Genomic DNA, 22712 nt, shown 5'->3' on the forward strand with positions numbered 1-22712 from the left:
ACCTTGATCATCAATACTAAAATATGGACCACGCTCTTCGGCAATTAACTTCTTAATGTGAGGAATTCCTAAAGTATCTTGCTTTTGCTCGATAATAATTCACTCAAGTAGATCTGAGACAAGAGAATGTGAGCTAGCACCTCAGCATGGTTGAGAGATAAAGGTGCTTCTTCAACTTGATACGACTTCCAGCTCAAAGCATCAGCTACCACATTAGCTTTTACAGGATGGTAATAAATCTCCAAATTATAATCCTTGATTAGCTCCAGCCATCTCCATTGTCTCATGTTCAGCTCAAACTGAGTGAAAATATATTTGAGGCTCTTGTGATCCTATAAATATGGACTTTATTTCCCAACAAATAATGCCTCCAAATTTTTAGAGCGTGCACCATAACAGCCAGCTCTAAATCATGGGTGGGATAATTCACCTCATGCTTTTTAGCTGGCGTGAAGCATAAGCTATCACACATCCATCCTGCATGAGCACGCATCCCAATCAAGTCCTTGAGGCATCACAATACACATCAAATGACCTGTCAATATCTGGTTGGGTGAGAACAGGAGCAGCGGTAAAAAAATGCTTCAGAGCTTGGAAAGCTTCTTCACAAGCCGGACTCCAAACAAACTTGACATCTTTTTGGAGCAACTTGGTCATTGGTTGGGCTATTTTGGAGAAGTCAGGAATGAAGCACCGATAATAACCAGCAAGACCAAGGAACTGACGGATCTGATGCACTAACTTTGGAGACTTCTAATTTAACACATCTTGTACCTTGCTTGGGTCCACAGAGATACCCTCATGTGTTAGAACATGTCCTAAAACTGCACTCAATGTAACCAAAACTCACACTTGCTGAATTTGACATACAACTTATGTTCCCTTAATAGAGTCAGTACTATCCGAAGATGTTGTGCATGCTCTTCTTTGTTCTTAGAGTATATCAAAATATCATTAATGAACAACACTACAAACTTATCCAACTTTGGCATGAAGACTAAATTCATGAGATACATGAAGAATGCAGGAGCATTGGTGAGGCCAAAGCATATGACTAGGTATTCATACAGCCCATACCTAGTAGAGAAAGTTGTTTTTGGTATATCTTGTGGCTGGATTTTAATTTGGTGATACCTAGAACGAAGATCAATCCTTGAAAACACCTTTGCACCAGCCAACTGATCGAACAAAGTATCAATATGAGGTAAACAATACTTGTTCTTAATGGTTACCGCATTGAGAGGGCGATAATCCACACACATCCATAGAGTACCGTCCTTCTTCTTCACAAAAATAGCTTGGCAGCCCCATGGTGAAGAGCTAGGATGGATAAAGCCCTTCTCCAATAATTCCTCTAACTGCTTCTTCATTTCTGCTAGTTCTTTAGGAGCCATGCGGTAGGGACGCTATGAAATAGGAGTAGTGCTAGGTTCTAACTCAATAGTAAACTCTACGTCCCTATTCGGTGGCAACCTAGGTAGATCTTTAGGAAAGAGATCCAGAAACTCATAGACCACATGAATAGAAGCAAGATCAAGAGAAGCTTCAACATGAGCAACAACTGGTAAGGCTAGATTTGAGGGTATAAGGAGAGACGTCCTATCCTCAAAAGAAGGAAGCCATAACTCAACAACTCTCTGCTTAAGGTTCAAGACCATCCCATAAACTCGCAACCAGTTCATGCCTAGAATTGCATCTATGCCTTGCCCAGGCAGCACCATGAATTGGAGGCGGTAAGTGTGAGTGGCTAGCACTAATCTAACTATGTCCATTTGAGTATTAACGCACAACTGCGCACCCAAAGTACTGATTCTATAGGTAATAGCAATAGCCATAAGAGATATATTGTGCCTCTGTGCAAACCCTATGCTCATGAATGAATGTGATACACTAGAATCAAACAACACATATGCTGGGTAGGAATCAATGGTAAACATACCAGCCGTCATAGGTTCATTCTGCAAAATCTCCTCAGCCTTAGTGAAGTCAACTTGTCTAGAGCGGCTTACGAGCACCTTCTTCTTGAAAATCGTCCTCTTGACTAGATGGGAGTTGGCAGAAGGCTAGGAAGACTATGCAAGCTGGTTCTATGGACACTCCCTAGCATAGTGGCCCTCCTTGCCACACTTGAAACAAGCACCAGACTTGTTCCCCTATCCCTAATGAGGCAGAACCTGTTGTCCCTGAGGCTGCTATTGCACCTACTAAGTAGGTGCACAATACTAGGTGGGAGGTGCCTGGTAAGCCTACTGAGACTAACAGGATGGTTGTCCACCCAGAGAGTGATAGGACATCCTCCTGATAACTTTCACCTTCTGAGCCTATGGGTGACTAGAAGATCCAGTGATCACCCACTTGCGCTTCCACTCCGCCTGAGAATCACACTGAAGTCCCTCCATAGCAATGGCTACATTCATCAAAGGACTAAAAGTCTAATATCCCCCAGTGTACAGATCCTTTTGCAAGATGCAAGAGAGGCCATGGTAGAAATGATCCCTCTTCTTCTCATCAGTGTCGACATGGGTCCCAGCATACTATGCAAGATGGTTGAATTTGTTCACATAATCCATCACAGTCATACTACCTCACTTCAGATCTAGGAACTCAGTCAACTTCTTATTCAGCAAACTAGTGGGAACATAGTACTCACAAAAAGCAGTGGTAAACTCCTACCAAGTCACACTATGGTTCACCGGCTGCATGGCATTGAAAGTATCTCACCATGCACTGACAGACCCCAGAAATTGTTGTCCGGCGATGTGCACCTTCTACTCTTTAGTCATAGTGAGCAGCTGAAACTGCTGCTCTAGAATACGAAGCTAATGCTCCACATCTTGAGGCTCAGCAGTTGGTGTGAACATGGGTGGGTGTGTCTTTAGGAAGTCCTGGTAGGAATAGGGCCTTGCGGGAGCACGGGCACCACCCCCGTTCCCACCATTGCCACTAGGGCCTCCACGAGCAAAGCCACCAATAGCCTAGGCAAGCATCTCCAAGGCACGAGCTGACTCACATTGAGAAGCCAGCATCTCCACCATCATCTCTGCATGGGTCATCGGAGGTGGTGGTGGTGGAGGAGCCAGAAGTGGGGCCTCATGGCTATCCCCATTGGTGTTGCTATTGTCCTCACCACGACCATTATCACCCTAGTCTGCCCTAGCACTGGTACTCCCCTGAACATACCTCAGGTTCATCTATAAATAGATAAGAACCAACCATTAGGGACAACCCTCCAAATTAGGAACAAGAGACTTAGATAAATGATAAGGCTTTTATTAATCCATTCTATCGATAAAATATCGCCGACAGTCCTCTGAGGGGTATCCTATGAAGGTAGATTGATCGATAGATAAGTGTGTAATCAAGAACAAGAAGGCAATAGAGGCACACGAGTTAGATAGGTTCAAGCCATCAGTATGATGTAATATCCTACTCCTATGGTATGTTGGTTTGTATTGGCTATTGTATGATATTGCGTGAGTTTGGAGGGGGGTCCCTACCCGCCTTATATAGTCTGAGGGGTAGGGTTACAAGTTGGTTAGATCTAAGAGATAACCGAAAAGTAATAACATATTACAAAAATCTTGGGATCATACGTATCCTAACAGATCTCACAGTATCTTTAGGATATGTTCCCGGTGTCTTGCAGGAGGCATCGAGCAGAGTCGTGCCCCGTAAGGCTTCATCTTGTGGGTTGGGCCACCCCTGAGGGCATAGCCCATGTGGTCTATCATGGGTATCTAGGGTCATACCCCCCATAGCTAGTCCCCGAGCGCCTTGTACCCATTGTGTAATGCAGTCTTGAGCTTGTCTGAGCAGGTGCAAACAAAGCCGAGCAATCAAACTCATGGTCCGACTACCGTGATGAGTTACCGAGCAGTTGTGAGCAATTGCCGAGCAGCATGAACCATCACCGAGCAGCACGAACTGTTGCTGACCAGCGTAACCCATGTATGGCTTGCCATAAGGGTGTAAGGAGCTTAGGTTCAGAATAAAAAAATTCTTTGCAGTGGACCAAGTGTGCCCACTTAGAGTCCGACCACAAGAAAGGGAGATAGTCTTCTTCAGCTTGAAGAGGCACAAAGTCTTCTAGATTAAAGAAAACACATTCACCACAAGGTGAAGTGTGCCCACTTAGTCCCCGAGCCTAACAGTAGATGACGTAGTCATGTGGTGCCGGGGTCCAAGGTAGAAGAATAGTACAAGACCAGCCGAGCTGGCATCTAGTCCCCAAGCGTAGCCTTGGAAGGAGAAAAAGCACATTCACTGCAAGGTGAAGTGTGCCCACTTAGTCCCTGAGCCTGACAGTAGGTGACGTGGTCACATGGTGCCAAGGTCAGAAACAGCAGTCAACTAAAGGAAAAACCCAAATGCGATGAGGAACCAAGACGTAATGCTGACGCAGTCCCCGAGCCACAAGAGGAAACCTTGGAGAAAAATAGAATCATGGAGAAAACACTAGAGTAATGGTTGTATAGTAGTAATTACTGAGCCATAACAGTTGGCAGAGATGTCAGCGAATATTCGGTGAGCCATAACAAATTATGGAGATAAATTAGCGATATGGGCTGGGGTTGTGCGAAGGCCTAGGTAACGGCACACCTTGCTGTTGCGGAGAATTCAGAGAAGCATAAATCATGGGAACGGTTTCCCAAAAACCGTCGAATGCAAAAAGGTGGGGGAGTGCTTTATAACTGCGCCGCCGCACCCCACGCTCCCACCTTTGCCACTTCATCTTCCTCCTTAGCCCTCACATTTCTAGATTCACATCCACACTTGCTTCCGCTGCCAAACCCTAACCAGATTTAAGAGATGGCGGCCAGCCCTCGGCGAGCCCTTCCCAATGCCTCATATTGATGATGTAGTGGTATTTGAGGATTATTTCTGGCGTGGGGTGGGATTTCCTGTTCATCCATTCCTGAGGGATCTGTTGGAGCTCTGGGTGGTTAGTTTGTGCAATCTCCACCCAAATACCATTTTGTGCATCTCAATCTTCATTCATTTCTATGAGGCATATCTCAGAATCCTTCCCCACTTCAACCTCTTATGTCACCTATTCTAGCTAAAGAAGAGAGGCGGTGGTGGTTCCAAGGTGGTCGGTGGAGTGTACCTTCAGTTGTGCAATGGAATGGTGGGTGAGTACCTTACTATGCCACTGAACACATCGCTGAAGGGGTGGAACGCCAGGTGGTTCTACATGAAGTAGAGCCACCCTATCATCCATTGCGATGCCAACCACATCCCAGAGAGCTAGAAGAGCTAGTCGGAGATGCCAAGCAACGCTAACATTGAGCAAGTGAGGGAGCTCCTTGGCTTAATAAAAGGCATGAAGACCAATGGTGGATTGGTGGCAGCGAGCTTTATAGTGTGCCGCGTTCAACCCTACAAGGAGAGGGCTCACGCAGCCTTTGATTTCAAGGGAGAGATCGATGGTACCTGGGAGAGGATGGAGATACTATCAAAGGACATAGTGCAAGAGCGGGCTATCGAGCTATTCGCTCCATGTGCCTGGTTCAACTTGCCAGGGCAGACGAGACCCTTTCACTACAAAAATCTGCCTCCTCAAGTAAATATCTAAATTGTGTGTTCCTGATGCTTTTTATCTTCTGTCGTTGCTGAGCAGTGGACTGATTCACTTATGCGAAGATCCATTCATAGGAAAGAGCAGTGTACTACTTGGGCGTGCTGAGGGGCAATTGGCCATAGGCGGTAGATGCCCAGCCACCGACATAGTTTGAGGAGGAAATCACCAGCATCTCGTCAGAGAGTCCATCCCTGGTATCAGAGAAAATCTGAGGGAAGAGGGAAGCGGCAGACGAGCCAGCCCAAAAGAAGAGAAGGATGGCGGGTGTCTCTCCCCTAAAGCCAAACAGCATCTCGCTTGGCGGTGACTAGACCACTTAGACATGGAGGACTGCAGTGTTCAAGTGGTCGGATGATGATGAAGTTCTAGTTGCTCCTCCACCGAGCATGAAGGTGCCTCCACGTAGCCCGCACATGGAGGAACGATTGAGGGGGGTGAAGGAAGTTCCCCAACAATAGGAGATGGGAGTCCCCAAGCAATAGGCAAGGGGAGCCCTAGAGCGGTGAGTGAAGGAAAGGCCGACGGCAGAGACCGTGGGACCTCCACCCCAAGATGCAGGCGTTGACCCCAAGGCCACGGCTAGGGGCTCGGGTAGGCAGTGCTGGTTCAAAAAAATCTACTGGAAAACAACTGCGTAAGTACCCTTGTCTTGGAGTTATTTGGTTGTCATTTCCTTATCCTTTTTTGGTGATTGACGAGCTAATTTGATGTAGAGCGAGGCATACGGAGGATCCATCCCCGCCCGTCTAGACTAACGAGCAGCCGAAGGCTAGCCCTAGGGCGGAGGAGATGTTGGTGGACCCCATCCTGGAGTCCCCAAATGCTCGGTAGCCTATGAAGGAGTCAACCGCCGCTGCTAACGGACTTGGTGGCGGTGAATAGTTGGCGTCGATGGTAGACGGTTCGGCGACGATGCCCGAGGCAACAGCGGAAACCATCGGGTCTTCAGCGACGAATGTAGGAGATGCCGGTGCCACACCTGAGTCTAGGGTGATGAAGCCGGTGGTGCCCAAGGAGCAGCCAGCGCCTCCTAAGGCAACACAGGGCGTGGTTGAACTAGCTGTCCAGCCACGGAGTCCCCCAGCGGTGCCTCTAGCTAGGGCAGAGGAGGACGAGGTGGAAGAGATCAAACACAAGGAATCTCGACCCAGGCTGTCCAAATCCTCCACGGATGAAGCAATGAAGTGGTGGTCGTTGAGGAGGAGGACACCACCAGGGAGCTGAAAAGACTAGAGTCTGCCTTCTCTGGAGTGATGAGACAAATCAAGGTTTATACTACATCTGTAATGTTCATCTTTGACATTAGAGATTGTTCTTCTTCATGATCTTGGCTTTTATGTAGGGGATAACTCAGACTACCGAGCAGCAGCACTAGCTGATAAAGAGGATGGAGCCCCTCACCAAGGAGAATGAAAAACTCAAAGAGATGATGAACCTTATGGAGAGAAACATCCAGAGGGCACAGCATGAGCGAGACCTTGCGGAGTCCAACACGTGGGACCTGGAATACCAGAAGGGCATCCTATTCGATCAGTTGGTGACCATGTCTAAGCAGCTACGTGGCAAGTCTGAGCAACTATCGAGTGCTTCTGAGCAGCTGGAGAGGAAGTCCAAGCAGATCAAGAACATATCCGAGCAGAAAGCAGGTATGGCGTATCAGCGAATGTGCTTTGTATAGTTGAATAGCCATATTTTTTTGTGATGACTATTGTGCTTGTAGAGCAAGATGCGAAGCTTGGCCAGCTACGCCAAGTTGTCGAACAACTCCAAGAGGAGAAGGTGAAGGAGACAGGGCGAGCAGACAAACTAGCCGAGGAGCTAAACGGTGAGTACTTCCTAGTCAGAGTTACTACTGAAGTAGTTTCCTTGCTTGATGGAACCTTGTAATGCTTGCAGACTACCGTCGGTGGGTTAAGGCACAATTTGATGTGCTGGTGCAGGAAGCTAGGACCCAAAGAGAGAAGTTTGACGCCGTAGTCACCAGAGTCAAACCGGTGCTTGACTACGTTGACCTAGAGGCGGCTCTCTAGGCATTCAAACACCATCATCGAGAGGTGCAAGGCGGCATGGGAGAACTTCAAGAGCTTCAACAATGACACCATTGTTACCGCCATTACTCATGCCCTTGCGGTGGTCCAGTCCCACTACCTAGCCATGGACCTTCAGGCAATAGAAGCCAAAATCATTGAAGGGATGGGCAAGGCAGAGCACCAGCAGCTAGAGGATGAGGTGGAGGACGCGACGAAGAAGCTAGCCGGTGACATCAACCTATTCGGCGAGACAGAGGTCGATGGCAAAGCTCAGTGATCTGCTCAGAGAGTATGCTCTATAACATCTGGAGAGGGTAATTAGAGCACGTGAGAGCATAGAAAACATTTATGTATGTGTATAAATGTTATAAAGTGCATGTTTTTGCAGTTTGCTGGTATTTGTGGCAAAGAATCGTTGTAGTAATAACCCTAACGCAATTATACATAGTATAAGTAGCGTTCGAGCAGTTAGCTCATTACTGAACTCTTTGGCCTTAGCTAGCCCATAGTCCATAACGTCAAGTGCGGAGCCCATGCACGTGTAGGAGGAATAGGCATCACCAAGGAACTACAGCCGACCACCCATAACATACAGCGCGGAGGCTGTAGCACATGTAGGGAGAGATCGAAGACTAGGTCTTCTCCATAGAGCGCAGAGCGAAACGTGTGCTGCTCGACGGTTGGCGAAATAACTTGGAGATAAACATAGTATAAGTGGCATCCGAGTAGTTAGTTCTTTACTGAGCTCTCGGCCTTGGCTAGCCCATAGTCCATAACATTGAGCGCGGAGCCCGTGTATGTGTAGGAGGAACAGGCGTCACCAAGGAACCGTAGCCAACCACCCATAATGTAGAGCGCGGAGCCCATAGCACGTGTAAGGAGAGATCAGAGATTGGGTCTTCTCCATAGAGAATAGAACATAATGTATGCTGCTCGTTGATCGATGAAATATCTTGGAGATTTGGAGAAAAGTGTTTGGCGATTTGGAGAAACCTATTCGGTGGATTACGTTAGAGATTTGGAGAAACGTGATCGGTGATTTGGAGAAACTCATTCAGCGAAATACATTGGAGATTTTGAGAAATGTGATCGGTGATTTGGAGAAACTTGTTCGGCAAAAACGTTGGATATTTGGAGAAACGTGATAGGCAATTTGGAGAAACTTGTTCAGCGAAAACGTTGGAGATTTGGAGAAATGTGGTCGGCGCAGTTATGGCGACTTTGTATTGGAGTTCATTATGGAGTAGCTTAGAGCTCAGCGACCATAAGTGGAGATTAAACCATAATGGAGAAATAATGGAGACAAATTATGGTGACAAAAACTTTATTCATCATGGAGCGAAGGATACATATCTGGAGCGTTTCAAGGATAGAAATGTATAAGGTGCTCAATGTGCGATGAGTTTGGGACATCGATTCCATCTAAGTTACATAGGCAATAAGACCCTAGTCGGGTAACCTCTTTAACGACGTAAGGCCCTTCCCATGGGGAGGAGAGCTTGTGCATCCCTTTGGTTTTTTCTTTTCTATGGAGAACGAGGTCGCCGACAGCAAATAAATGACCTTTAATGTTGTGGTTGTAGTACCTCCACAAGCCTTCTAGATATTTGGCTGTGCGAACGCAGGTGATTAGGCATTCTTCTTCAGCCCTGTCGGTGTCCTCTGTCCGAACAGCTACGGCTTGCTCTTCATCATAATTTTTCACCCTAGGTGCTCGGAAAGCAATATCCGCTGGTAGTATGGCTTCTGAGCCATAGACCAAGAAATATGGAGATACACTAGTGCTACGACTAGCTTGAGTACACAGTCCCTAGACCACAGCTGGTAGCTCTTTGAGCCATCTGCCCGGATGCTTTTCGTCTTTCTGATATAGCCTCTTCTTGAGGGCATCAAGGATCATGTCGTTCGCCTGTTCGACCTAGCTGTTGGCTCTACGATGGGCAACAGAGATGTATTTGATGGAGATGCATTGGTCTTCATAGAAGTCCCAAAAGTGATGGCCAGTAAACATAGTTTCGAGGTCATTGATAATGCTATTTGAGATACCGAATCTATGGATGATATCTTCAAAGAGCTCGACTGCTTTCTTTGCAATAGCCGAGACGAGCGGTTTATACTTGATCCACTTGGAGAACTTATCGATGGCGACATATACATACCAGAAAGCACCAGGCACTATCTTGAAAGGCCCAATCATATCTAGTCCCTAGCATGCAATGGGCTAGGAAGCTGGGATGGTCTGCAGCTCTTGTGTCGGCACGTGTATTTGCTTGGTGAAAAATTGGCATCCTTCACAACATCAGACAAGGTCTTCTGCATCGGTGATGGTCGTGGGCCAGTAAAAACCAGCTCAAAAAGCTTTGCCGACCAGGTTTCTCGAGGCCGCGTGGTTGCCGCAGGAACCAGAGTGAATTTCGAGAAGTAGCTTCACTCTCTCTTCTTGGGTGATGCATTTCTGCAGTATCCCTTCCTTGGCACTTTTCCTCATCAAGTTGTCGTCCACCAGCACGTAATGCTTGCTTCAATAGATTAGGCATTCGGTTTTAGTCTTATCGGCGGGTACTTCAGCGCTGGTGAGGTACTTGATGAATTGTTCCCTCCAATCGGTGGTCGGCGAAGGTACCGTAAGTACCAACTACTCGGCGGGGGGGGGGGGGGGACTTCCTAAATTTCCTTATCTTCTTTAATGGATGGCGCCAGAAGATCTTGAATGAAGACCCCTGGTGGAATCGCTACGTGAGAGGAGCCTAACTTGGATAGGTGGTCGGTGAGCTAATTTTGATCGCGTACCACGTGGTGGTACTCGATACCATAGAACTTTCCTTCAAGCTTTCTGATTTTGGCGCAGTATGCATCCATCTTCTCACTGGAGCAGGACCAGTCTTTATTGAGCTGGTTGATGACCAGCGCGTAGTCCCCATATACCATGATGCGTTTAACGCCAAGCTCAACAGCTATACGGAGTCTGTGGAGACATGCTTCATATTCGGCGGTGTTGTTGGAGGTCAGAAAATATATCCGGAGAATGTATCAGAGCTTATCCTTGGTCAGCATGATGAATAGAATGCCCACACCAGCACCATTGATGTTGAGAGCATCGTCAAAGTACATCACCTAGTGCTTGGGGCAAGTAGCGGCAATGGGCTCTTGAATCTCGGTCCCCTCAGCAACGAAATTAGCAAGCGCCTGAGATTTGATGGTAGGCCTGCTTATGAATTTGATGGAGTAAGTGCCGAGCTTGATAGCCCACTTGATGATGTAGTCATTGGCCTCTTTGTTGCGGAGAATGTCCCCTAGAGGGAACTCGGTGACCACGGCGATCATGTAATACTCGTAGTAGTGGCGGAGCTTGCGCGACGTAATCAGGATGGCGTATAGTAGCTTTTTGACCTAAGGATAACGAGTCTTGGGCTTGTTAAGAACCTCGCTAATGAAGTATACCGGATGTTGCACCTTATAGGCATGCCTGGCCTCCTCGTGTTCGACCACAATGGCTGTGCTGACGACGTGAGAAGTAGTGGCGATGTAGATTGAGAGAGTTTCATCTGGCCGTGGTGCCATCATGATTGGAGCCTTTGTTAGGAACACTTGAGCTGCTCCAAAGCTATGTCTGCCTCCTTCAACTAGGAAAAGCGCTTGGAGGCCTTGAGGAGTTTGAAGAATGGTAGCCCTTTTTCATCGAGGCACGATATGAAGTGGCTTAAAGTAGCCATGCAACATATAAGCTTCTATATATCCTTGACACTTGTTGGCCATTTCATATTAGTGATGGTGGAGACCTTGTCGGGGTTGGGTTCGATGCCACGTGCGCTGATGATGTAGCCCAAGAGTATACCGGATGGAACTCCAAAGATGCACTTTGAAGGGTTCAGCTTCCATCGGTACCTTTTTAGGTTGGTGAACGTTTCTTCGAGGTCAGCGATAAGATCATTGGTGGTCTTGGACTTGATGACCACATCATTGATGTAAGCTTTGATGTTGCGACTGATCTATTGATTGAGGCACATATGGATGGCCCTTTGATAAGTTGCCCCGACGTTCTTGAGTTCGAAGGACATGGTGGTGTAGCAGTACGCATCGAAGGGTGTGATGACCGACGTCTTGATCTGGTCTTCTTCCTTCAGGGAGATCTAGTGATAGTTGGAGTAATAATTGAGGAAGGAGAGCAGTTCACAACCAACGGTGGAGTCTACAACCTCATCTATCTAAGGCAGACCGAAGGGGTCTTTAGGGTAGTGTTTGTTAAGATCAATGTAATCAACACACATTCTTCATTCTTTATTCTTTTTTTGAACGAGAACAAGGATTGCTAACCACTCAGGATGATACACTTTGTTTATGAATCCAGTAGCTAGGAGCCATTTTATTTCTACCCTAATAGCCTCCTTCTTGTCTAGCATGAATCGGTGGAGTTTCTGCTTGATCGGTTTGGTGGTCGGCAAGACATTCAAGGAGTGCTCGATCTTCTCCCGCGAAACCCCTGGCATGTCTGTAGGTTTCCAAGCAAACATGTTGGTGTTGGCATGTAGGAAGGAGATGAGCGTGCTTTCCTATTTGGGGTCGAGGTGAGCCCCAATCTTCATGGTCTTGGAGGGGTCGTCGAGGCTAAGGCCGACCTCCTTGGTTTCCTTGGACTTGGTGGAGGTGCGAGGAGGCTCTAGCGATGGGATTTCCATGTCATCGGTAGGCACCATCTTAGCATCGGTGACCACACTAGCCATCTAGATGGAGAGGTCGGTGGCTTCGGTGAGAGCGAGACTCTATCTCATAGGCGTAGGCGATGGAGAGGTTGGCCCGCTAGGCCAGGACTCCTACAGGTGAAGGCATCTTTAGCACCAGATAAGCATAGTGTAGTATAGCCATGAACTTGGCTAGAGCTAGTCGACCAAGTATGCCATGGTAGGCGGTGTTGAAGTCGGCGATGTAGAAGTTGATGTGCTCAACGCGGTAGTTGCTTGCCACGCCAAACTATACTAGTACGGTGATCTCTCCAAGAGGTTTCAATGCCCTACTAGGTACCACACCCTAGAAGGAGGAGTTTGAGGGTGTGAGATCTATTATACCGAGGCCCAACTCCTTTAGAGCTCCAACGAAGAGGAGATTCAGAGCGCTCTGACCATCGACGAGCACTTTTCTAAAAAGCACTTTCTGGATAGTTGCATCGAGGACGAGGGGGAAACACCCTATGTAGCGGATGTCCACCCACTGGTTGGCCCTGCTAAAGGTGATGGGGACCTCGGACCATGGGTGATAGCTAGGGTTGGCGGTGGCATCTTCCGTAGTGACGGCGAGCACCCACCACCTGCTGGGCAGCGAGCTTCCATTCTCTTCTACTCTCGGTGGAGGCAACTCCCCTAAAGATGGTGGCGACCACCTTGTCATGGTCCTAGAAGGCATTGTTATTACCCCTAGGTGGTCGGCGGCCTCAGGCTCCGTCATTGGTGTCGTTGTCTAGCCTTTTGTCCTAGAACTCCTTAGCCAAGTCGAGGCAGTCCTTTATCTTATGTCTAGTGTTCTTATGGAGAGGGCATGGGCCATTGAGGATCTTCTTGTATTGCTTATCATAGTTCCGCTTGGTGCGAGGTTCATTAACAGCGGCAACGACGTGGTCTGGCCGGCGGCGGTGATTTTGACCAGACTTGGGTCCTTCTGCCCGATCATGGCCACTGTCATGAAGGTAACTATGGTCGTCGTAGCAGCTGTCATTGTGGCATCAGTCATTGAGGCGGTCGTCGTAGTAGCTTGTTGGGCGATGAGTGCCCGCATCCTCATTGAAGCGCACCTTGGCTTCCTCAGTGTCGGTGTACTGGTTGGCAGTCATGATCATCTCGCCAATCCCTATGGGCAGCTTGTGGTTGAACTTGGAGTGAAGCTAGTGGTGATGGAGTCCTCTGATGAAGGTGGTGATGACCTCCGCTTCCATGATGTTGGGAATAGAATTCCTCATCTCAGAAAAGTGTCTGATGTAGCTGCGGAGGAGCTCGGATGGCTTTTGGTTGATGCAGTTGAAATCATGCTTGGTGCTCGACCGAGTACACGTAGCCATATAATTGTCTATGAAGACTTTTTTTAGCTCTTCCCAAGATCCGATGGAGTCCGGGGCAAGGCTTGTGAACTAGTTCATGGCGGTTGGTATGAGCATGATAGGAAGATAGTTCGCCATAACACTAGTGTCTGCTCCAGTGGCGTGGACAATAGTGTCATAAGCTTATAGCCATTGTGTTGGGTTCATCCTTCCTTCATAGGACTCGACCCCGGTGATTTTAAAACCATGGGGCCACTAAAGTGTTTGGAGCACCCTCATGAATGTTGGGGGCCATTCAGGGTTGATGGCGCCATCGTCTACAGCATTGCCGGCATTGAGCGGCTTGAGAGCTGAGTTTGGGTTACCGTACTCTTGCTCATACTCCTGGCAGCGGCGTACTTCTTCTTCATGGTGACCAAAGCGGCGTTCATCGATATGTCATCGTGCATCTCGAAGATTGTTGAGGTGCACTCAGACGTCCTGGCCGACCTCCTGGTTGGGTTGGCGGTGATGTTTAATGCGGTTGTCCCTAGCTCCACCCTAGAGAAGTTGCCTGTCATCGTGGTGCTGGTCGGAGAAGTGACTTGAGCGGTGATCGGATCTTTGCGTGGCTGATCAGCAAATCAAGGTTGTGGAGCATGAAGGTCTCTGATCCAGACGGATCTCGTTGACCTGATAGTGCACTGCTTTAAGCATGGCGGCGACCTTGGCGACCTCTAGTGTCTGCAGGAGCTAGACGAGCTCATTGGTGGCCACTGTCAGATTGGCGCTTGGAGTCTTATAGATGTCATGGCCATCAATATGGACAAACTCGTCATCGAGGTTGCGCTGGAGTGGCCTTCCTTGTGAGTCAAGCTGCTGCTTGGCCCTCACAAGGGTAGCCTTGTTTGCTTAGCGTGCGCACGATTGACATTCTAGTTCTTGCGAGCAGTGCATTCCTCCTTGGTTTCACCATTTTGAGGGGGCTATTGACGCTGACATTGAAGATTGTGCTGCCGCGAAAAGGAGGGAGAGGAAGTTGCTCGGTGGTGGTTTCGGCGATAATCTCCATAGAGCTCTGGGACTCAGAGTCTAGATTCTCCTCCAGGATGGATTGGAGGGATGCTCCAGGGCATCTACCGATGTGCAACTTGTTGATGGCCAGCGGAGGCTGGTCGGTGATCTGGTCGGCGGGAGGATGGTCATCTCCAGCCTGGTTGGCAAATCAGCCCCTTAGGGCATCTTGGTAAGCGGTGGCGATGTTGGCGAACCCAAAGGGTAGGGCCATAACCCTTGGAGTCTCCCAAGCAGCCACTGATAGATCTAGATCGGAGGGTGGTCAGCACTAAACCAGAGTGTCCAGAGCAAATACAGTGATGGAGAGGCAATTGGTGAGCTTTAGACCAACCTGGTTGATGGATGCGATCAGATCATTGTTGTTGATCTGCCTCGTTTGATAGCGAGGAAGCAAGTGGTAAGTTATTGATGAAGGTGACCTCGGAGGCGGTTCTGAGATTCGATCTACAGTCATAGGTGTTGGGGTGATCGGCGCAGAATCGATCTACACCAGCTCGATGAGCTCTCCAACTTCGTCAGCGTTGATGACCCACGAGATGGATCTGACCATGAAGATCTGGTCGGGCTATAGGAGGGACGAAGAGCCTATGGAAAAAGCCATCTTGTTCAATAGGAAACATCATGCACACCCCTACCTGGCACGCCAACTATTGATAGAATATCATCGGTAGTCCTCCGAAGGGTATCCCATGAAGATAGATTGATCGGCAGAGAAGCGTGTAATCAAGAACAAGAAGGCAACAGAGACACACGAGTTAGATAGGTTCATGCCATTAGTATGACAAAATACCCTACTCCTATGGTCTGTTGGTTTGTATTGGCTATGTATGATATTGCGTAAGTTTGGAGGGGGTCCCTGCACACCTTATATAGTCCGGGGGGTAGGGTTACAAGTCGGTTAGATTTGAGAGATGACCAGAAAGTAATAACAGATTACAGGAATCTTGGGATCGTACGTATCCTAACAGATCTCATAGTATCTTCAGGATATCTTTCCAGTGTCTCGCGGGAGGCGTCGAGCAGAGTCATGCCCCACAAGGCTTCATCTTATGGGCTGGGCCACCCCTGGGGGCGCAGCCCATGTGGTCTGCCGTTGGTATCTAGGGTCGTACCCCCCACACATTCTTTTAGGTTATCCTATCAATTCACTAATCCAAATTGTACATGTGGGAGAGTTTAGTTTAAGCAAGATTCTGTTTTCATGATGCATGCATCGGCCTACCCGTTCACTCAAGCCAGAATATAGCGGCATTCGCAAAAAAAATTAGCACATCGCACACTCACTTTCTGCTTGCAAAATAATTCTTACGCGGCGTAAGTTAGTGTACCTATAGAAAATTGATTAGATAAAACTAGTGCCGCTATCCTAGATAGACCATATTGCTAGGGCTTATACTTATTTACATAATTTTATCGCATCCTACTTTTTGCAAAACTTTTGTTGGTCAAATTTTAGGTTTTCAAAAGAGTTATGAAACTCATAACTCATTATTGGCACTAATATCACCTGTGGTAGAACCGCCTGAAATAACATGCTTCCAGAGGCACTTGTATTCCACTAGACACTAAGCACCCTGAAAGGGAGCTACACCAGGCGGTTCCATCGAGAACATCCCAAGGGAGAACTCGAACAATCCACATTTTTCATCCAGAATCCAATGATGAGAACGAGTTTACAATACTTACTCCATTTCATACAACAAGAGCTCTCGGAAATACATTATTACAATACCAAGTTCAGAGTGTGGAATTTAAACAGTGGAATTGAAATAAACATCTAATGATAAGATACAAGGATCCATCAGTGCCCACTAGAAGAATCTACCACATAACAGTCACTTCTCAAGCTACGCCTGCAACAGGGGTAAATAAACCCTGAGTACACAATGTACTCGCAAGACTTACCCGACTAGTGTGAATAATTTCTCGACTCCAAAGGATATGATAAGCTTTATGGTTTGCTAGGTTTCCTTTTTGCGAAAAGCATTACTAGTAGTGAATCCTTGTGTATGTGTTTTATTAGCAGTCATGATTAGTTCATTAGCTAACCATTCTATGTAAGCACATGTTCTACTTTCAAGCAAGAGTTGAGCAATCAGATCATTTATCCTCTTTCATCTTCCAGTTCTTACTATGTTGCTAGACCATAGCCAAGTCATACCGTATCACACGGCGATTCGTGAACTGATGTATCCTAGCTAGGTACCCCAAAGCACACGTCCCGCTTGTACCCCAAGCACAAGCAAGACCAACCCACCACTCTCCTGTCTAGGGGTCCAGGTCCCCATCCAAACTTGGACTCCAAGCCCCCACACTCAAGTCCCAGACTCAGTGTGGTGCTTAGACCTCCATGTGGCAGAACCGTTTAATCTAATGCCTCCCAGGAGTACTTGTCTTCCATTAGACACTATGTTCCCAAGAGAGGACACTAAACTACGCAGTTTCATCGAGCACATCCCAAGGGAGAACTTGAAAATCCACATTTTTCCATCAGGATCATAAATGAGAGAATAAAGCTTACAACATTCCTAAGTCATTTCTTACATCACTTTATTACAGTACTAGAATATTACCTCAATTTATTATAACAGCAGAATATAACAATGTTATCAGAGTTATAGAGGAAGATGGATTAATTTAAGGACATGGTGGAGCATTAACATAATGGACATTTTTATACAAGAGATGATAGCAGATTTTACATCTTTTCTTATAAAAATCTTTCGTGAGGGTTATAAATAAATACTATGGTCGTAGCATGAAAGGAATCCTCTCTGAGCCCACCAGGAGGTTTCCACACATAAGAGTTAGCTCTAAGTATCCTCTGATCACTTGCAGTAGGGGAATAAAACTGAGTACTCGATTGTACTCAGCAAGACTTACCCAATAGGAGGAAAATAAAAGACTCTAAGGATATGCAAGGCTATCTGGCTTATGGGTTATTGCATCTAGCAAGAATTACTAAACATGTGTCCTTATATTCAACTTCATTAGCAGTCATCATTAGTTCATTAACTAACCATTCTATGTAAGCACCTATGCTACTTTCAAGCAGGTGGTAAGCAATCAGAACCATTTTACCATATTTCATATTCTAGTTCTTACTACGGTGCTAGACCATAGCCAAGTCGGTACCATCTCACAGAAATAGCGATTCATGAACCAATGTATCCTAGCTAGATACCCCAAAACACACGCTTCATTTGTACCCAAGGCATAAACAAGACCAACCCATTCCACTCCTATCGTGAGGTCTAGGTCCTAGTCCAAACTTAGACTCTAAGCCCCCACACTTAAGACCTAGTATCAGTATGGTGCTTAGACCTCCACCTTTCCCTGCCTCCAATCAGTCGCTTTGGAAAGAGCCAAACCCCACGACCAGAGCGTAAGGAGCCTTTTCTCTTCCATAAGCAAATATGTGCTTTGGATAATAAGTCTATGACCTAACTACCATCCACAGTAATGGACAGTCCTCAATCAACACAAGCGGAACAAGTTCAATCCGACCCTCGCTCGAATGCCTAACCAAGTCTAGATCCAAAGTACCATTCCGCCCGGTCTCCAATTATCATTCATATATATTCCATGTGACAACAACAATAATATCATTCCTATCTCTCGCGAGTGACAGGTAATCACTCGACTTCTACCGGATCCTATAGCATATCAATTTACATGATCCTAACATACTAGTAGGACTCATAGGATAAGGATATATATATATGCAAGTGGTTTTCATTCAACTCCTTAAAACTTAATGCACAAGCATAAGATAAAGTGCAGAATAATAGGGGTTATGCAACAGGGCTTGCCTAAGTAAGATATAACAAAAGTTCGCATTCCATCATAGTGACACAATCATCAAGGCATCATATTTTCCGCTACTTCAGTCGACTCTAACATCCATCATTGTTCCTATTATGATATACGTGGATACAACGCAAAGGCGTAATTAATCAACGGTAACCGCAACTCTTAAATATACGATTACCCTCAGCAAGCTAATGAGCCAGATTTAATTAGTAACATACTGGTATACATATCCACATCGTCAAGTAAGGCTTTGTCTCTAAAAAAATATTCTAGTTTTCAAATCCCGAGGTGCTTTGGCATTTTACTGATTAAATATAAATTTTCAAACTAGGGCTCATTTAGCTACCTTAGCAAACTAATTATTATGGATCTACAAAAATTACAGTGAGCACCTAATAATGTTAGGGATTTACTATAAAAGTTTCAGAGCCAACACTATCACCAATTCCTCACAAAAATTCCTACAAATTTATAGCTTACAATATTAAGCATCTTAAATTAATTAGATAACTCTTGGAAATATTACAAAAATATGTGAAAAATATACTAGCAGATACATCACAATTTTAGGAACCTAACAAAATTTGTTTAACAATTTTTGGACACCTATATGATTTTAGATTAATTACACAAAATTGGTTCTTAAATAAAAATACAAAACCATTTCTAATTCTTTACTAAAAAGATGAACCAAACTGGCCCAACGCGGCCCACATGGGGCACGGCCCACGCGTGGAGACGGCCCACGGTGGGGAGCCCACGCGTGCACTGGCGTTTTAGTGAAAACACCCCCGAGCTTCCTACTATTCTTGCAGCCACAATCCGTCCTATTTACTCAGTCAGCACTTATGCATGAAAGACCCTGAGAGAAGTTGTATTCGCATCGGGGAGGTCCCCGCGACCCCATGAGCTCACCGGCATGGCGTGGATCGGTATGGTCCCGTTACGCCGGCCAACCGAGACCCTTGCAGACCTAGCTATGGGACCAATGCTCAGCTATGGGCTGACGCGCGACAATGGGTGGTGGTTGCACAAACAGAGGTGAAGTAGAGTGGGTTCTCCCCGATGGTAGGCGACCTGTGGTGGTAGCAACCGCATTCTGGTGAGCCACAACATGCAATAGATAATAGAAGTGACATGTAAGCATCAATGATGCACCACAATCCTACCCATGGTGGTGGCCTAGCCAGAGACGCCCCATGCAAGTCTAGCTACATGCGCGTGGTGAGCTTGATGGCAAACCACAGTGACACGACCATGTCATGGCGTGAAGGCGGCTATAGGGCTATGACTTGGGTGCGCACAACGAAGAGGGGGTTCTAGGTGGGGCTAGTGGTGCGGTCAATTCGACACGACATGGCGAGGTTGGAGCTAGCCATGGTGAGGCTCGCTAGGCCTTAATGGCGCGGTGGTGGGAGCAAAGCTCCAAAATTGGAGCTTGGCCTAGCCATAATCAAGGCATGGTGGGGGCGATTGATGAGAGGTTGTGAGGATGGAGTTGTGGGTGCATGGAATTGATGGGAGATGACCCCTCGTAGGTAGTTGAGTTGGCATGGCTCGACGGCATAGAGAAGGAAAGAGAGAGAGACGGGGTGTGGCCAGTGACTCAACGAGGCGAGCCTTGGTGGGACACGGTCGATGTGACCAGCGTGGCCTGTGGCCAAACGCTAATTGATAGGTGCCCATGCTCGTGCGTGCGACATCAAAGCGGGCCAATGATGTAGTGCAGTGCAGCGGTAGGCGACGCAGTGCGATGCAGCGGGCACGCGTGAGCATGACATGATGTGATAGCAACATCGGCGGCTATGTCACGGCATGAGGTGGGTCAGTGGCGTGGCAGCACATGGGGTAGGGCAGCACCGCTTAGCCGAACGAGCCACAGCAACGGAGGCTCCTCGTAGTCGGGTCAAGCACGGTGGCACCACGGTCATCCCGGTGAGCTATAGCGCTGACTGGATAGTAGAGATAGGGGATAAGCACCAGGGGCACACCATGAACCCAGCCGAAGTGGTGGTTCAGGTGGCGACTACATGAGCATGGCTGGCTGCGTGCGCGCGACAAGCACGGCGATGAGCCATGGTGGACACAACCATGTTAGCAGCGGCGGGGAGGTGGTAGTGCTTCCACTAGAGTGCGCACATTGGAGAGGGAGCCAATGCGAGCGAGTGGTGCAGAGGAATTTGCGTAGGGTGAAGTGGTGGAGGCTGGCCATGGCGCGGGCAGTGATGGGTCTTAACGGTGTGGTGGCGGGGCGAAGCTCCAGATTGAGGCTCGGCTGAGCCGCAATCAAAGCGGGGGTGGGGGCAGCTAGAGAGGGGCACCCAGTGACTTGGCAAGGGCGTGCCTTGGCGGGGCACAATTGGTGCGATCAGCGTAGCCTGCGGCTAGGCACTAGCTGATAGACACATACACTCACGACCGATGACACAACCACGTGCATGCAGCGTTAAGGCAGGCCAGCGGCGCAGCATGGTGATGCAACGATGGCGGCAGCAGGGTCATAGCGGCATGGGCATGAAGACAGCAGTAGCACCAGTGACAGCCACGATGGCAGGGGTGATCGGGCGTAGAGCGGACTGGTGGCCTAGCGGTGTGGCCAGAGCAGCCAAGCCACAACAAGGCCACGACGGCCATGGCAAGCCGGTGCATGGCCACACGCGCACGCACGGCGCCAGACAGCACAAAGTTGTGACGTGCATGAATTTTAAAGCGCTAATCATGACCAAATTGTTGCTCCTAAACCTAAACCTGGCCTCACTACACTCAAGATGCATATAGAACTACTAAATCGAATCATAGCACTACACCACTCCTTAACCCAATCTCTCCAAATAAATTGCTAAACATAGCAGCGTCTAGCTATCCACAGACTTAGAAATTTTCTAAGCGTTTGACCTAATCTTAATTTCATATTGCATTTCTAAGCTACTAAAAATATTACTTAGCAATATTCTTTTTCAACAGCAAGTATTTCATTATCATCTATAAAGTTTGCACTTTCAACTTTATTTAAGTATCACACACATGTTCTATAGTATTTTTGCTTAATAAAAATTAGTTTTAAACCCTACTTGATATGCATGAACCATCGAACCAACTTTCGTTTAGCATTTTTATTGATCATTTTGAGTTACAGAAATTGATCTACACACTTCACCACATGCATTAACACACAAGTATGATGCTCATGACATGTTTTAGTAGATGATTAACGGTGTAACACCGAGGGTGTTACACTTCTGCTAGTGGTGCTTTTATGCCCAACTGAGAGAAGGATGTGCTCACATACGCCCTCCAGACTCCTAAACACCCTGGGCGAACGTGAGGCAAAGGGTTGGTTTCATGGTGGCATGGCTTCCCTGAGGACACCGCTACCTATAGAAGTCACTAGTGAAGGAAGGATGAGGAGGCATAGCGGATCCATAGGTTAAAGGAGGCAGTGCTTAAATCATAGAAGCGAGAACTAAACATGGACGCGAGAATGCAAGAGGAAATCAAACATCAAGTGGCACTACAATTGAGTTGCTAGAGGCAGTCATCAACATTAGAGCATGCAGTCAATGTTAGCCCCCCTTAGCTAAGAAGCAGTTGCGCTTCCACTGAGCTCCTAAATCAAGATGACGCATTGCAAGACTTCCCCATGGATGACATTACTGTGCCTTTGAGACCATGTGAGCTGCACATTCCCTTGGGGAATACCGGTGCCATAGTCTTGGTGGCGCACTAAAAGGTCCTTGTTTGGTTTTGGTAATTGAGTGACAACTTAGGTGGACTAATTGTGTTTATGTGAGATACACAGGTGATTAGTCCATAGGTATATGTGTGTGAGCAACATATGCCATGGAGGTGAAAATGGCTTGGAGATGTTGCAAAGCTCACACATGTGATGATGAAGGAGCTTATTGCACATGAGACATGACATTGAGTCATGTGATCAAGGTGAAGAAGATCAAGACAAGACTTGGCTTGATGGACCGGTTGCAAGCGTGAAGGGCAAGTCAAAGGCTTTGGAGTGATGGACCGCGTGGCGGTGAAGCTTGAGCAAGACTTGGCGCCGATGGACGATGGCAACGGTGAAGAGCAAGTAGAGTCAAGATTGATGAACCAATATGATCATGTGATGATATGAAGTAGATCATATCATTGTTGATCGTGTTGGTGCATGTGTTGCATCAACATTGAAGGAGATGGAATGGAATGCGCAAGG

Source organism: Miscanthus floridulus, chromosome 8, assembly GCF_019320115.1.
Source record: "Miscanthus floridulus cultivar M001 chromosome 8, ASM1932011v1, whole genome shotgun sequence".
Lineage (NCBI taxonomy): Eukaryota > Viridiplantae > Streptophyta > Magnoliopsida > Poales > Poaceae > Miscanthus > Miscanthus floridulus.